Source organism: Alligator mississippiensis, chromosome 5, assembly GCF_030867095.1.
Source record: "Alligator mississippiensis isolate rAllMis1 chromosome 5, rAllMis1, whole genome shotgun sequence".
Lineage (NCBI taxonomy): Eukaryota > Metazoa > Chordata > Crocodylia > Alligatoridae > Alligator > Alligator mississippiensis.
This window is the reverse complement of record NC_081828.1, coordinates 123234155-123249672: the sequence shown is the minus strand read 5'-3', so window position 1 is coordinate 123249672 and position 15518 is coordinate 123234155. Positions and strand designations below refer to the sequence as shown.

Genomic DNA, 15518 nt, shown 5'->3' with positions numbered 1-15518 from the left:
TAATCGAGTCTGCTGCAAAGCGTGCTAACACGCATCGGAGCAGAGGCTTGTCACAAGCATAGGTGCCATAAAATTATAGTCTATTAAAAAAATAGTTAAAGGCCCAGGACAAAGTGAAATTTTATTTCTACTGGCAGTTAATCACCAGCAGAAAGTTTTTTGAAAAAAGGCCAGGCTGAAGTAGTTTTCACTCATAAAATATTATGTGGTTTATTTTTTTTAGTGTCTACAACCCTCTCTGCATTTGGGTCAGTTAACTGACCCAAAAACGTTACATATATATTCTGCAGCAGCAAACTCTACATTCAGATTCTGGAAAGCTGGTTTCTGCTAGCTGTCTTCTATCTGCATGTGCCTGAGAACAACAGCAACCAGGGGGAAATGCTACAAGACTACATGGTTAAAGCTTAAACTTTCATAGGTAAATAAAGGGATAAACATTCCTTCCTGAAAGCAAACATTCATGGCTTTTTACCATTCAACCATGCTTGAACCTTTTGTAATTCTCCCACAGGCCTGAATCCATGGCACAATTAATTCTAGATCTCCATTTTAAACCTAATCCCTCTCATACCAGCAACCTGTCTGCAGGTGTGTGTCTTCTTTTTCAATCATAACTCCGAACTATTACCAATTTCATATTCAATTAGAAAGATTGTAAGAAAAGGATGCCAGTAGTAAACTAATTAAAAGAGGAAAACCATCACTTGAATTTGAATATCAACAAGTTATAAAGCATAAAATTCACTGACTTTTCCAAGCAACATGAAATCATATAATTACCTGTGTATATGTATTATAGTCAAATCATTGTAAAAATGGCTTTCATAATAGTTAAATAGTCATATTCATAGCAGCAGGGCAGAATCTCCCTTCTCCCCTCACATGCATTGATTTCATCCCACTGAAATCAATGGAGTGGCACTATTTTAACAGAAGACGATTTGGACCTTAATAAGCATATTTAGTTGAACTTCTCATTAAAACTTAACTTCTTTTCTTTTTGCCCTCTCATAATTACTAGTTCTAAGGGATAGATATTGCAAAAGCCTTTATTCATTCAAGTATCTTACAGCAAACAGTTTTACTGACCTCAACAGGACTATTTACCCAAGTACGGCATTGCAGGATCTTGATTCATGTATAAATTGCTTTATGTTTCCTATGAGCTTTAACAGCCTTCTGCCTCCTTTCAATTTCTTCTCTTTTTTTTTGGATGGTGTTTTAATATATTGTCTCTTTTTTAATTCTTTCTCTCATTTATTTGATACTGCTGTAGTTGTATTCAATTCATTAACAAGTGGTTTGCATCCACTGAGAAGAGCTGTCTGAAATAGCAGTGTCACAGCATTCATCATCATTACATCAGCAGTAGGGAAGTTCATACTGATTGCTATCAGCATCCAGAGTGCCCCAATCAGTGGGCAAGCAAACATAGCATGTTTAATTTTTCAGAAATGACTCTGGGTATTTGGGGTGTTCATATGCACTGCTTTGATCCACGCTACTGGAAGCAGTCTTTGGGGATACAATACATCTCAAACAGCGAAACTGTGTGAAAGTGAAAAACACAAGGGGAGGCATGAAGAACAATCAGGAAATTACAGTCTCTCTCAAGCATAAAGGACCCTTTATCAATTTTATCAAAACTGGTTACACCATTCCTTGGGAATATTTAAGGATAAGAAAAGTCTGCCTTGTTCAGATACAATCCAATGCAAAATTTACGTGAAACAATTTTATACTGTTATGTGAGAGCTATTTTACATTGATTTATATAAGCTTGATATGGGAATGTTTAACTTCCAAAGCCACCTTAAATTTTAGCACTGCTTTGCATCAAACATGAGTACAAGACTTCACTCAAATAGTTACCCTTGATAATTCTTCCACTAAATCACAAATGATTTATGTATTTTATCAAATATCCTCCTGTTCTAAGATTAACCTTATGATATATTTCACTTTCTATCCAGGTAAAGAAACTACTTCAATTATGGCGATTTTTAAAAAATATTTAAATAATTTTCCATGCTTTGTAAAATATCATTGGGTCATTTACAATTTTGAAAACTTTTGTAAAACTAACCCTGGGCCAAATTCTCCTGTGATTTATACCCCTTGCAACATTAATGGTCACAATAGTGTTGATTCTAATATAATCTAGACAAATGTGGACTCCTAATATATAATGCTAGTGATATGTCAATGGATAAATCTTTTATCTTGCAATTCTTAACTTTGTTTATTTTCCATGAGTGCTCTATAAAGGTTTCTCTCATGATTGCATAGTTTCTATAAATCTGTGAACAAAAACAATTAAAATGCTAGAATCATAAAATAAAGCTTTGCTAGCTAAAATTGCAAAAAGTAAAGCTAAGTGTAATAATGTACCCCTTCAAAATTCTTGAGGGCCTGTGGAATCTTTTATACATTACTACCATTTGATTTCCACCCTGGCACGCCTACTAAAAAATTAAAAAACAACTAAAATTAAAGCCTAGTTAATGTGATGTGATCTGTTCCTCATAGGTTAAAAAGCTAGTAGCAATAACAATACAGAATCACAAACACAAAGGCAACCAACTAGGCAAAACCAGCACTATTATCAGTCCCATGAATAGAGCCCTAAATGAGAAATTATTCTATGTAGTGCACTGAACTACTGATCATGTGTAACGGATGCTTTCTTCCAGAGAAATTACACTTATTTGCATCTACTTGTACATGCCACTGCTAAAGTTTATTAATTTTTACAGCACAAAGATCTTGTAGGACCAAACAAGAGAGCAATAACACTTCATACTGAGGAAGCACCTCATTTAGTTTTGATAGGTTTTATTTCACCTGTCTATGAATACAAGCAGATTATTGCTATTTCTGTTACTGTATCTTTGAAAGCGGGTGGGTAAAAATTCCAACTAAAGAGTAGAAAACAAGCTATACCTAAAGTATAAATAAAGCAGCTTTTCACAGGGAAAAAATATGGAGTTAATATCAAATTCTCAATTTCTTACCCTGACAGAACAGCACTGAATAGGAGTTTTGCCTGGGAGAATTTGGCTGTGTGATAGCCCAATCCTCTAAGCCTTATTCAAGTAAGTAGCTCTACTATAAACATGAGGTCTGATTCTGCAGCTCTTACTAATATCATAATACAGCACTTTTAAATAATTTTGGGCAACACTCATCTCTCTGGGTAAAAATTTATGATTAATTATCCAATTGTCTTAAAGTTATGTTACTGAATCCCCCCCCACACACACACTCCCTCCCTCCCCCCCCCCCAAAAAAATCAGTCCCAGTACCTGTATATCTAAAAGTATACTATCTGTACCATAAAGCCTCTGGACTTCTATTTTCCCTGTTCTAACTTCTGACCTTCTTAACAGACTAACCAGGATTAAAAAATAAATTGTGAATCTGTTTAACTGAATAAAGATGCATACATGTTATTTCTAAAGAAAGAAAAGAAAAATTCATTTTTCAATTTTTTTCTAGAATAAGAAAACTTTGATGCAACACAGTAAGCATTAATAGCATAGACCCCTTGCTCACTTGAACTATCTGATATTGTCTGAAAGTCCAGAATAATCTGTGCTATTGCCTGATATTTTATAATCCTATAGCCTAAGGTTTAACACTCTTAGTTATTAGAATATTTTCTAACCAATGTCAAAGTATGTTTAATCTTAAAAGAATTAGCATGGAAAAAAATCTAGATATTGGCATTTATAGTAATAAGTTTGGTTAAAATTACTGGGTACACTTCAAACTTCTCTTTCAAGGGCACACTCAGTTTTGCTTTATGACCCAAACAATAATAAATTGAAAACAAGGTTAAGGAACACTTAAATATCAGCATAGTAACTTCCTTCTGTATAACAGAGTTCTATAAAAGCTAGTCCTAGCCACTCATATTGTGGATTTGACAGGATGAGAATATGCCACAGAGGAAGACAATCAGCAAGTCTTGCTGTGTTGATAACAAGCCCTATGACTTCCTCTGCTGATACTGTTATTAGCACTGGAAACACTTGTGGTGAGGGTATGGTGTGTTTCCCCCCTTTTCTTGCCCTTTTTTTAGAATCAGTTGGTAAAAACAAATTACAAACACCTGTAATGGATGTGCTTTGTGTCATGGTTTATTTAGCTCATCAAACAAAAAATTCACTGAAACCACAACTGCCACAGAAAAATGCAGAGGCAGTCTTATTAGAACGTTATCGCCAAATGTGAATTCCAGTGGCATGAGCATTTTCTTAAGATCCATTGCTCTGTATCACCAATTCAAACAGATGAAGTTTCCTTAGAATCAAAACTCAACCTATAGATCAATGTCAATCTATAAAGTAACGACACTCAGTGAAGAATATATATAACGTAGGTCATCCCATGTGTCATGTATACACACTGCAACAACTGTCTGGGGTGCCTCTTCTATTTCCTGCTTAAGATGTGGAAATCCCTGAAGAAAAGCCACATTTTACAATTAGCATTTAAAAGTAAGATGAAAGAAATTAAGCAAAATGTTTCTGAAAATCACAAAACTTCAAATCCTGGACTTCTAATTATTTACTCAACATACTTTAAGCTTAGGGATGACTTTGATCCATACAGTACAATTTCATATTTTAACCTAACACAGATGTTTTAACCTTGCAAGCAAAGCACTAGGGAATCAACATGCATCCATAAACTTACAGTGTAAAAGGTACTTTATAAAAACTTTATCTTTACCTTTAAACTTTAAGTTTTACCTCTGTCTCACTGTAGCAGTAAAACACTATTAGGATGCCTGGCAGTTTTTGCAACCTGACAAAATTACAATAAGACAAGTCTACAATCCTGCAATATAAATTACCTCACAGTCAACTCACCTCATATATATGGTATAATCACAGAATTCTACAGCAGTCTAATTTTCCAAGAAAAACCACTCATACAGAATCATGGTCCAAAGTGCCAAACCAAACTGCACCAAACCACATGTCCTGTTACTTAAGATCTTGAGTGCTAGGATTTCATTTTAATATACACAGTTCAGAACAACAGACATTGTACTGAAGTGACACTGGCTTAATCTGTGTTTCTGACTATTCAGTTCCAGGTATTCATACATCTTATTTAATGAAAGCTCCATTCTTTAGCCGGCTGGATGAGGTATTCTTTTACATGGAGTTGATTTGCCTGACATTACCAGATTTGTGTATGTATATATTTTAAAAATCAAAAAAACAAAAATGGAAAACATGGTTCTGAACCAAAGAATCCAAACATATTTTGTTCTAATTTATCACAAGGGTAATTTGATCCTTCAAACCTAATTTAAGTAGCAGGTAGTCAACCTTAAAATAACAACAATGTTTTGGACACAATTAAGATAAGAAGCATTTTTGGTAACCAACACATGTCTACTAAAACAAAACGACTAAAACTCCAGTGGATATTTCAACTATTACAATCGTTAAATGAAATCTCTAATCATATGCTATGAATGTATTATTTTGACACCCAGAAACCTTTAGTCAAAAGTAAAAAGAGATACTCTATCCCAGTTAGTTAGTTTCTTATTTCTAGTGGAAATAACCTATTAGGCAAAAAATGAACTGATTGGTTTTTCCTTGTGTGTTAAAGAGAGACTCACCAACTCTTCAGATGAGCAACTAACTTAGTGCACTTTCAATTTAGTGCAAGTATAATTTATATGTACACTGCATGCCACCACAAAACCACAGTATGATGCCAAGACAGTCTTTAAGAAAGTTTTCCTGTAAATCTCTGCAGAAAGCAGCCTTAAAAGAAAGCAGGGATTAGAGTGAGCTAGAAGGTAGGGAGGGGACTTACCTCAAACCTAGCCAAGCGGAAATCAGAGCAGTAATTCTACAAGTCAGCAGAGTACACTTTTAGAGCTATAATGGTGTGAAGAAGTGCTGGGCAGCATTGCCTGAAGGCAGCACTAATACACTGATGACTAATGACTGGGCCATGCAGACAATGAATTTGGGGGTTGAAAACTAACAGAAACCATGCAGTACCTTGACAAATGGGCTTTCACAATTTCATTCACTGAATAACCTTTAAGCACAAAATTGGCTCAAGTTCTCTTGGGAATAACATGACACATGTTGTTGGATACTGATATAAGTATTTTCCTTTTTAATTAAGATTATTACGCCAAATACATAAACATGATTACAGTGAATAAAATATAGGAGTTAAGTATTCACCAGCTAGAGGGTAGTTAAAGCACAGAATTAAAAGTATAATATTGTATCTTCCTGACAGCCAACCATCCCCAGTGTTAACTATTTGAATGATTGCAATTCATCCTTTGCAGAAAACATTTTCTTTTTGTTGATATTGTTAGGGGAAGGGAAAAAACACCTTAAATGGTATGCATTACAGCAGCCTAGGAAACAATCAGTTACAAGAGGCTCAGAAATTAGGAACTAAAAGATACGTTGTGCTTGGAATTACAGCTGAAAAAGTCTTATTTTAATTCCCCTAGTCAGAATCAAGCCATCATAAAACAAATTATGTTTCATATAAACTTTGCAAATTTTGTATTTATAATCATATTAAAACAACAGAATCACTCTTTAAAGGAGCTTTTCAGTGCAACTCAACTTCCAATTTGAAAAATAACAATTTTGGCTATTTTTACAGACAGAATGAAATATCTAAAGTGTCTCTAAATTAACAAGTACCACTTGCTCCAGACAGCATTGCCTTTAGCAGCTCCTAAAAACTTCAGAAAGGGATCTTAAAACAGGAAGCTTAGTGAGCTCATAAAACTGTTGTTGGAGCCAGGAACACATAGCATATTTAATCTGCAAACTGTGAGAGTCTACAATGATTTCAGCAAGATCTGAGGCATGCCCTCAAGGTTTGCTGGGATCTGGGATTAGGGAGTTGATAAGAACCTCTGCTGCCCATGGACATGTTTTTCTTCTGCAGTTAAACACAAATGCATAGAGACGTTTGACTGCTGCTTGGCGTTACTGCTCAAGTTATATAAAAGCTTTGCAGCTCCTTTTGCTGTCAATATATCAAAGTTAAAAAAAATCATCAAAGTGTGAAATTTCATTTAAAGTCTTTGCCAGTCTACAGCTCTATTTCACAGACCTATCAAATAAAAGTAAAGATGAAAAATACACTGAAAGTACTTGAAAAGTTTGGAGCAGCATCCATGCCCTATTTTTGTTTATTCTGTCTCATACTATGTGATTTAAAATATAACATATCAATTCCCATATAAAAATTACAAAGTCTAATGAGGGGTGTCTATAAAACCTATGGTGAAAAAGACAACTTGAAATTATTATTCAAGCAGAACCTTTTGTTGACTAAATATCTTCTTCTATAGCCATTTTAGTATTTTAATTGCCTAGCTGCAAGTTGGCAAAAATTTTCTTGAATTTTCCAAAACAATCAGACTGACTACAGAATCTAAGTGCCAGCAAAACTAAAGCCTTCTTCAAAGTATTCTTTAGCTAGGGGTTTACAACAATTGCATAAAGAAAAAAAGTCTGACTTTTAAGATAATCTACTATAGCCTAAAAGCATTAACATTCCATTACTAAGGTTTTCCTGAGGATTTCATGACTCATTGATTCACTTTTCCTTCAAGTCTGCTTTTTCTTGGTACATTACTGTCTCCATATACTTGAGTGCATGCAACAATGATCATTAAACTGTTTCCTTTCATAACCCCCTTCTTCCCCCCCCTCCAAATGGATCCTGCTTTAATAAGCATCATATACCTTATTAATCAAGCAAAGACGGCTAACTTCACAAGAGCACTGCAAAAAAAATATTCACTCCTTACTTGAATTCAGAGCTAAGATCAAACCTGCTGCTGAGTGCAGGTAATAAAATAGTTTTGCCAAAATTAAGCCAGACATATGTCATTCAAAGTTTTCTGGGTTGGATTCGAATGGATGATTTAAAATATTTTGATTAAGTAGCTTACAAAAAGGACTGAAGTCTTCTAATAGCTTAATGGAAAGAGCCGTATTATATCAGTTTATGTACCACATAAATCCCAAGATTAAAAAAAATATATGACCTTTACAACCTAGCTACAGAATACCTCGTTCTTATTTCAATTTATAAACGCATACCTTCAGATACAATTTACAGGTGCATTGATAAATGTACTATCTAATGTGTATGTCTTAGGCATGAAACAATATTCTACTTAGTAAGGAAACTACAGGTGATGTCTTTGTTTTACGCTACTTGTGCAGAATAATGCTTTGGAAAACAGGAGGTCATACTGAAAGCCATGTGCAATCATGTGAGTGCAATAATGCATTGATTCAGATACCTTAAACCATAGTTTTACTTCCTTTACTTCTTTTTTAAAATAAAAAAGAACTGCGTACACTAAAAATGTCCTTTCCCCATTTGTGGGATTCCTAAACCACACAGTCCTTAGAGTAAAAGAAATTACCTTCCCCTTAAGAGTAGCTTTCTCTCACAGAGTAACGTTATTTATGCTTTAAATTTGACTGCAGATTAACAAACTATAAGTATTTATGTACTTGCCAGTTAAAACCCAAAATTTCATTACATAAACTAATTCTCTGGAGACTTTGTACACTCTATATTGTTATATTCACTGACTACTACCTTTAATCCTTCAACTGAAATACTGTCGTGTGTTCAGAAATTTTTTTTTTTTTTTTTACATTTTAAGGTTACTCTACTTTAAAAAAAATAGCATCTTTCTTCCATCAAAATAATCTTGACATATGTAATTAGGAAACTGTCAGATCATTATTAATTTTTAATAAAGGACCCAAATGAAATAATTATAGAAATCAATCAGTGAGGCACCTTTCCAAATTACAATGCAACTGCACAAATACTCAAAAATACTCAGGCCCATTCTTGTGGATTTCAATTTATAATGCCCAAATCCAAAAACAGTTGCACAATGCAGGAAAACTTAGTGATTTCTCAGTTTTAAATGGACTTCAGTGATTCCCATCTAGATACATATATCATGTATACAGACAGACAGACAGACAGACAGACAGACAGACAGACAGACAGAGGGACTGGCGCCCTCCTAAAATGTTTGTTAATTTAATTTGTCACAAATTTCAAAGGTTCTGTGACACTTTACATTTGAGTTCTTTTGAGAGCAACATAGAACAAATTAAATGTACATGTTGAACCTTAAAATAAATACATGCTTTATTAAACCTTGGAAATAAAACGGGAGGGGGGGATGGGGTGTGGAGTGCAGCCCTGAAAGGCAGGGAAGGTGGGAATGGGGGAGAAGGGGCAGTGAGGGCTGTAGTGTGTATTGCTGGCTGGTTTGGTTAATGAGACTCTAAACATCATATAGCAAGTGGACAGCCATCCATACCTTTGACTAAAAAGGCTCTTTTACTTTGAGATCCATACAGTCCATCATTTCAAACTGAAGTGGCAGCTGGAAAATGTGGAACAGCTGGCAAAGAGCTGAGAGAAAATGTTTTACATAAATATATCTACATATAAACTGGCAGAAGGCCACAAACACGGTACCCAAAGGACCGGATCAAAACTATACACCAGAGGGATAAAATTAAAAATCAGGGGGTAGAGGAGGTTTCCTTTTACCTTTCTTTTTCACGTGGTGTCAGGAGTTGGAAGCTGCAACTTTATCAGCGCATGTGTGTGTGCACGTCTGTAAACACCCGAAGTTCACAGGCCAGTTAAAACAACAGCATCCACTCTCCTGAAACCCTCTGAAGGGATGAGATGTGAAAAGCTGCAGAGGTCCTCAACCACATCACTTTGCTGGGCATCAACGGATGAAATATCCCTCCGCTTCTCCCACACTACTCACCCCAGGCGGAGAAAGTAACTGTCTGGAGTGATTCATACCCAATCCTGCCCCTGCAATATTTTTCTCCGCGCACTGCAAGAAAGGGTGAGAAGAGATGGAGGGAGAGGGGGTTTTGCGGAGGGAAGTTGCCCAGAGACCCAAGTCCCAGCAGCTTGGTTTAGGCAGCTACCCAAGTTGATGAAGTTCCCAAGGCGGTGGCAGCGGCAGCAACAACAACAAAGATCATAAAAAGAGAAGGCAGAACTTTCACTTTTCCTCTGCCCTAAGCCAGCCACCTTCCCCTTCGCCTTCCCTGCTCCCACCCCTCCTCTGGAGCTCCCACAGAGGAATCCAAAATCCTGCCAGCCCCACTAGCCAAACCTCCCTGTCCTCCCCAGCAATCCCGCCTAGCCCTTCCACTCCTCCAGATGTGACAGATGCATTTCCTACCGCCCCAAACTTCCAACCCCATGAAACAGGCATGAAAATAACAAGCAGCTTCTTTGGGAGGAGGGGATTGGGGGGGGGGGGGGTAAAAGCAGCTGCTGCTTGCAAAGCTACAGTTCAACGGCAGGACATTAAGCCTCAAAATCCTCTCTCGGAGCAGCCGGGCAGGCGCTGCAAAGAAAGAGGGAGGAAGAAAAAGAAGAAGAAGAAGAAGAAGAAGAAGAAAGGGGGTGGGACACAAAACAAAACAAAAAAAAAAGAGGAAAAGACTTTTTTGGAGAACCATTGGTTTTTGTAACTTAAGGGCTGTTTGACAGCCATTTTTACTGAGATCTAGGAAAGTCTCTCTCCCACCTTCTAACTTAAGGGCGGGGGGGAAGGAGAGAGAGGTCGGAAATGGAAAGAAAGTGCCAAAAAAAAACCCCCCTCAAAAAACCAACCAACCCCTCTGCGCAAAGCCCATTAAAACAAAGAAGTTCTTGCAAAACTCCGGCCACGTACCTGCTGCGGCTGCTGCTCCCGTGCAGCCCCCCCAAAACTTCCCATAGAGCAGGAGCGGGGCGGCTGGCTCCGCGCTCGCGCCCTGCGTGCAGGAGGGGCTCCCGCTCCGCGCGCGCTCGCAAAGCTACCGGCACCGACCCCTGCGGATGAAAGCGGGCATTTTGCTTCTGTTTGAAGGAGGAGAGGAGGGGAAGGGGCCGAGAGAAAGGAGGGGTGGGGGGGGTGTAGGGAAGGGGTTGGAGGGGGGAGTGTTGGGTGTTGTTTTATTCCTGCCCTCCTCCTCCTCCTCCTCCTCCAGAGGGAGATCTCTCGGGGGGGGGGGGGGGTAAGGAAGGGGGTGAGAGGATGTGTGGGGAGGAGTGTGTGTGTGTGTGTGTGTGTAAGGAAGGGGCACAGACAGGGGAAAGAGAGACTGTGTGTAAGGAAGAGGGTGAGAGAGTATGTGTATCTCTGTAAGGAAGAGGGTGAGAGGGTGTGTGTGTGTGTAGGGAGCGGAGTGGGTGTGTGTTGGGTGTTGTTTTATTCCTGCTTCCTTCAGAGGGGGAGAGGAGATCTCTCCAAAGTGTGTGTGGGGTGGTGGGGGTGTAAGGAAGGGGTGAGACAGAGGGGGTGTGGAGGGGTGTGTGTGTAGGGAAAGGGCTGAGAGAGAGGGGAGGGGACTGGGTGTGTACTGGGTGTTGCTTTATTCCTGCCCTCCTCCTCCAGGGGGGAAGATGTCCCCCGTCTGTATGAGTGTATGGTTGTGTAAGGAAGGGGTGAGAGAGAGGAGAGGGGGGTGTGTGATGTGTGTAGGAAGGGGTGAGAAAGAGGGGAGGGGAGGGGTGGGGGGTGTAAAGAAGGGGCCGAGAGGTGTGGGTGTGTGTTGGGTGTCGCTTTATTGCTGCCCTCCTCCTCCAGAGGGGAAGGAGATCTCCCCAGTGTGTGCGTGTGCGCGCAAATCCGGCATCAGTTGCAGGGATCTTGTAATCTGATCCCTTCTGAGTCACTCGCCCTGCCTGACATTTCTGATTTGGTTCAACACAAAAAAAACAAGAAAAGAAAAGAAAAGGGAAAGAAAGAGAAAGGGGGGCGGGGGGGAGAGGGGAAAGAAGTGGTGGCGGTGATGGGCCGGGGGGTCTGAAGCACATGCCACCCCCGCGCTTGCAAAGGCGCCCATCCGCGGACAGGCACAAAGGGAGCGCAGGGGCAGCCCGCGGCCGCGCTCACGTGCTGGCAAAGTTGTCCCTCCCCCTAGTCCAAGTTGTACAGATGTTGCCGGACACCCCCCCAGGCCCCGCAGCTGGCGGGGCAGGGCTGCCACTCCCGAGGCGAAGCGGGCATCTTACTGCAGCCCGAGCTGGCGGGCAAGGCACCGCCCCCTTCCCCCCGGGCTAGTCCTTGACGGGGTGACAGAAGGGAGGGGAAGAGGAGCAGGAGGAGGTGTGGGGGTGTTCCCCCGGCTCTTCTTGCCCCCCCACCCCGCCTTATTCTCTGAGTGGGGCTGGAGGCAGCAGATAAGGCAAGCTTCAAGCCAGATGCCCCCATTCCTCCCCACTGCCTCGCCCCAGCTACAGCCCAGACACCACAAGCCACTCCCTCAGCTGGGAGGGAAAAGGGGGGGACGTGGTGCCTTCTCCAAGACACCTCCCCCTTCCTTCCCTCTGGCACCAGTTTCTCTCTTTTCTCCTCCTTCCTCTCTTCCTTCTCTGCGCTTCCTTTCCCATCCCTTCACTCTCCATCCGGTCTCTGGCAAGAAAAGTCTCCCTTGTTTCCCCTTTCTCCTCCTCCTCCTCAGGCTCGGTTTTCACTTTGTTTAAGACTTCTGTTTCTCACCGGCTCTTTCCAAACCTTCTCAAGCTGGCCAGCCTCAAGCATCCCCAGACAAGAAGGAGGCTGGCCTGACATTGCTTTGATCAAGAAAGGCCAAATGTGGCCATGGGTACTCAGCTTGTTCAGTGTCTGGATTTTGAGAGCTCAGAAATAACATTGCCAGGCTTCCTTCTGCAGCTCTGCAGACTATGAACTTCCTTTTAAATTGAAGCAGAACATCTATTGGCAACTTTGCATAGAGGCAGGGCCCCTGCTTGACCTGCGGCAGGTTAGGGTGTTAGGTCTGTGCTGTGTCAGGGTTATGTCACCTCTGTTTCTAGACATTTCCCCATTTCCTCTGTTTGTTCCCCATGCACTTAGCAATTCACCTTGAGACTATACACTTGAGTTCACAGATGCTGGGAACTCTGCGTGTCACTTATAGGACCAAAACATCACAAGGCCTGCTCTTCTCACTGTATTTTCTCACTATGTTCAGGAGCAGAAATGCCGCATCAAGACCTGCTTTATACATGCTGCTTTCTTGTATTAAAACAATATGAGAAACAATACAACTCCAGCCACTCGACATCATGTCAGTTCCCAAGAAAATCAACAGGTAGGTTGCAGCCTTCAAAAAGGAGTAGGTATAGACAATTAAACTATGCACAAACATATTTCAACACATATTAAATAAGGAACGCCCCGCCTAACATTTCACATGCACTTTTGGCTATGAATGGGTTGCCAACAGAGCCAGTAGGAGGATTGCTATTAACACCAATTCCGATTGAGCAAACTGCTTAAGCATGCACCTGACCAAATGTGCAAGCAGTCCTACTGAAGTCAGTGTTATTTAAAATTAGACTTGTGCTAAAGCATCTTTCTGAATTGGGTACTTAAATATGAGCAAGATCAGCCTTTAATGCTGTGCATTTCCTAAAGCTTCCATAGACCTCAACCTTGCCAGCCAACATGATTTTATCACAAGTCTTGTGATACTTAGAGTTTTCTTAAAGCTCCAGGTGCTAGAATCCAGAGATTACAGAAGACTCTCAGTTTTCTTTCTTTCTTTTTTACATTAAGTTCAGTAAAGCCTTAAATGCTACAGAGAAAAGCTTGAAAATATGGAGCAAGTGCACTGTTAAAGGTGCAAAACCTGGAAGATAAATAAAAAGAACCCAGCATTTTTTTTAAATTGCCTTATTTTTATGACACAGCATGGTTTTCAAATGCTTCAAACTGGCAAAATAATCTGATTTGAAAGAAACGAAAAGTACACAAGAACTCTGAGTTATTGTTCTTTCCCAGCAGCGTGAGGTTCAGGCAGTCTTGCTGTATACTAAGGAACAGATCTGATATCTTTGCTCACACTGGGCGTGTCTACACATGCATTTCCTCTGGCTTAAATTTACTGTGCACTAAGCAGGAATAGGCCGGTGTCTACACTTGTAGTTAACACTGTGTGGACTGATTTGGGACTAGAGTTCGTCCCAAGTCAGTTCCCACACGCAGTGTTACTGCGCAGTAAGGTATCTAAAATTGTGTTACTGCGCAGTAACTAATCAGGCATAAATTTGATACCTGCATCATGCAGGTATCAAATTTACGCTCAAGTCAGCATAAATTACCATATTTACTGCACGTTACTGGCATGCATGTGTAGACACGCACCTGTACTACACACTAATTTTGGTTACTGCACAGTAGTAGATGCACCCATTAAGTAGACGCACAGGTAGACGTGCCCATTAAGTAGCACCTTACTTGAAAATAATCCCACTGACATGCATAGAACTACTTCAAAAATAAGCCTCTATTTAATGTGAGTGAAGATAGCAAAGGCCAGCTTTAATATAATAATTGTTTTCTAGTAGGCATGGCTTTTTTAACTATGATTATCTGTCATGTGATCATGATGGTACAAGAATAATAATGTTACATGAAAAGGGCAGGAAAAATATGTTTTGCACTGTTTGGTTTATATACAAAAGACAAAGTTAACTGCTAGTCAATTAAAAACAAAATCATTTTAGGTGCTACATGGGGCCTTCAACTTTTGTGGTTCCCCCTCCCCAACCCTTTTCTTCTTTTTTTTTTTTGGTTTTAGAATCAGATTTTCCTTATTAAGGAAAGTGCTTTCACCCTTGGTTTCCTTCATAAAAATCCTTGAAAGGAACCAAATATATACAAAGTATTCCAAACTTAGAAACAAGTTAATGAGCAAAAATGCATTTCTCTAATCTCTTCCATTTCAGCTCTAGTAATCTTAAATGTTAATTTTAGCAATAGGCAATACAAATGCTCAGGCAGAAGTGTTATTTTAAGTTGATGATATACCTTTAAAACTTAGTTCTACTTGTGAACAGAGTGCACTTCTGAACTACTGAAACTCCTCTTTCCTGTGAATATGAACATTGTCTCATGCCAAAAACCAATATTTCATTTTTTATTATTTTCATTCACAATGTGATTTTCAAAGCATACATCTCTGCTGAAACAAAAACTGTCACAAAAATCATGTGTGTTCTTCCCTCCCTGAAAGTTGTTAGCCAAGAAATTTAAAAATGAAACAAACAGAATGCTTTAACTTCTACTTATGAGAAAAGAGACTTCCAACATCTCCTTGAGCTTTGAATATCTTGGGAGAAGAGAAACAAAGAAACAACAAGCTGGCTTTCTGTCTGTGCCTGTCTGAATGGGTCAGACTGAGCAGAAAAAAAAAGAAGGAAAGTGGGTGACATTTGCCATTTGAGAAGTATTGTAAATGTTTCAACACCTTGACAATGAAACACATAACAGAAGCTTAGAACATCCAAGGCCCTTCAGCAAAACAAAATGAAAGCAGGCAGATCTGTTTAAGGAGGTGCCTTCCTGAAGATCTTTCATGTGTGTTTCACAGAACTCATGATTTAAAGAGCCAATGGCAAAATACAAATAATATATTAATAGAAAA

The 15518-nt window shown here is 39.6% G+C and overlaps 1 protein-coding gene across 11 annotated transcripts in view; it reads right to left on the bottom strand.

The window, feature by feature from the left end:
- The window catches only part of GLI3 (GLI family zinc finger 3), a 287546-nt gene extending 275994 nt beyond the window's left edge, over positions 1-11552 (bottom strand). For 3 of the 11 annotated variants that reach the window (XM_059728653.1, XM_059728654.1, XM_059728660.1), the window contains exon 1: positions 10775-11549. The gene's annotated coding sequence lies outside the window, so the exon portion shown is untranslated. Of the gene's footprint in view, positions 1-9382; positions 9478-9618; positions 9747-9847; positions 9920-10774 lie in introns of all 11 variants that reach the window. The other 8 variants (XM_059728655.1, XM_059728656.1, XM_059728657.1 and 5 more) reach the window with 6 other exon arrangements.
- Positions 11553-15518: the final 3966 nt, after the last annotated feature.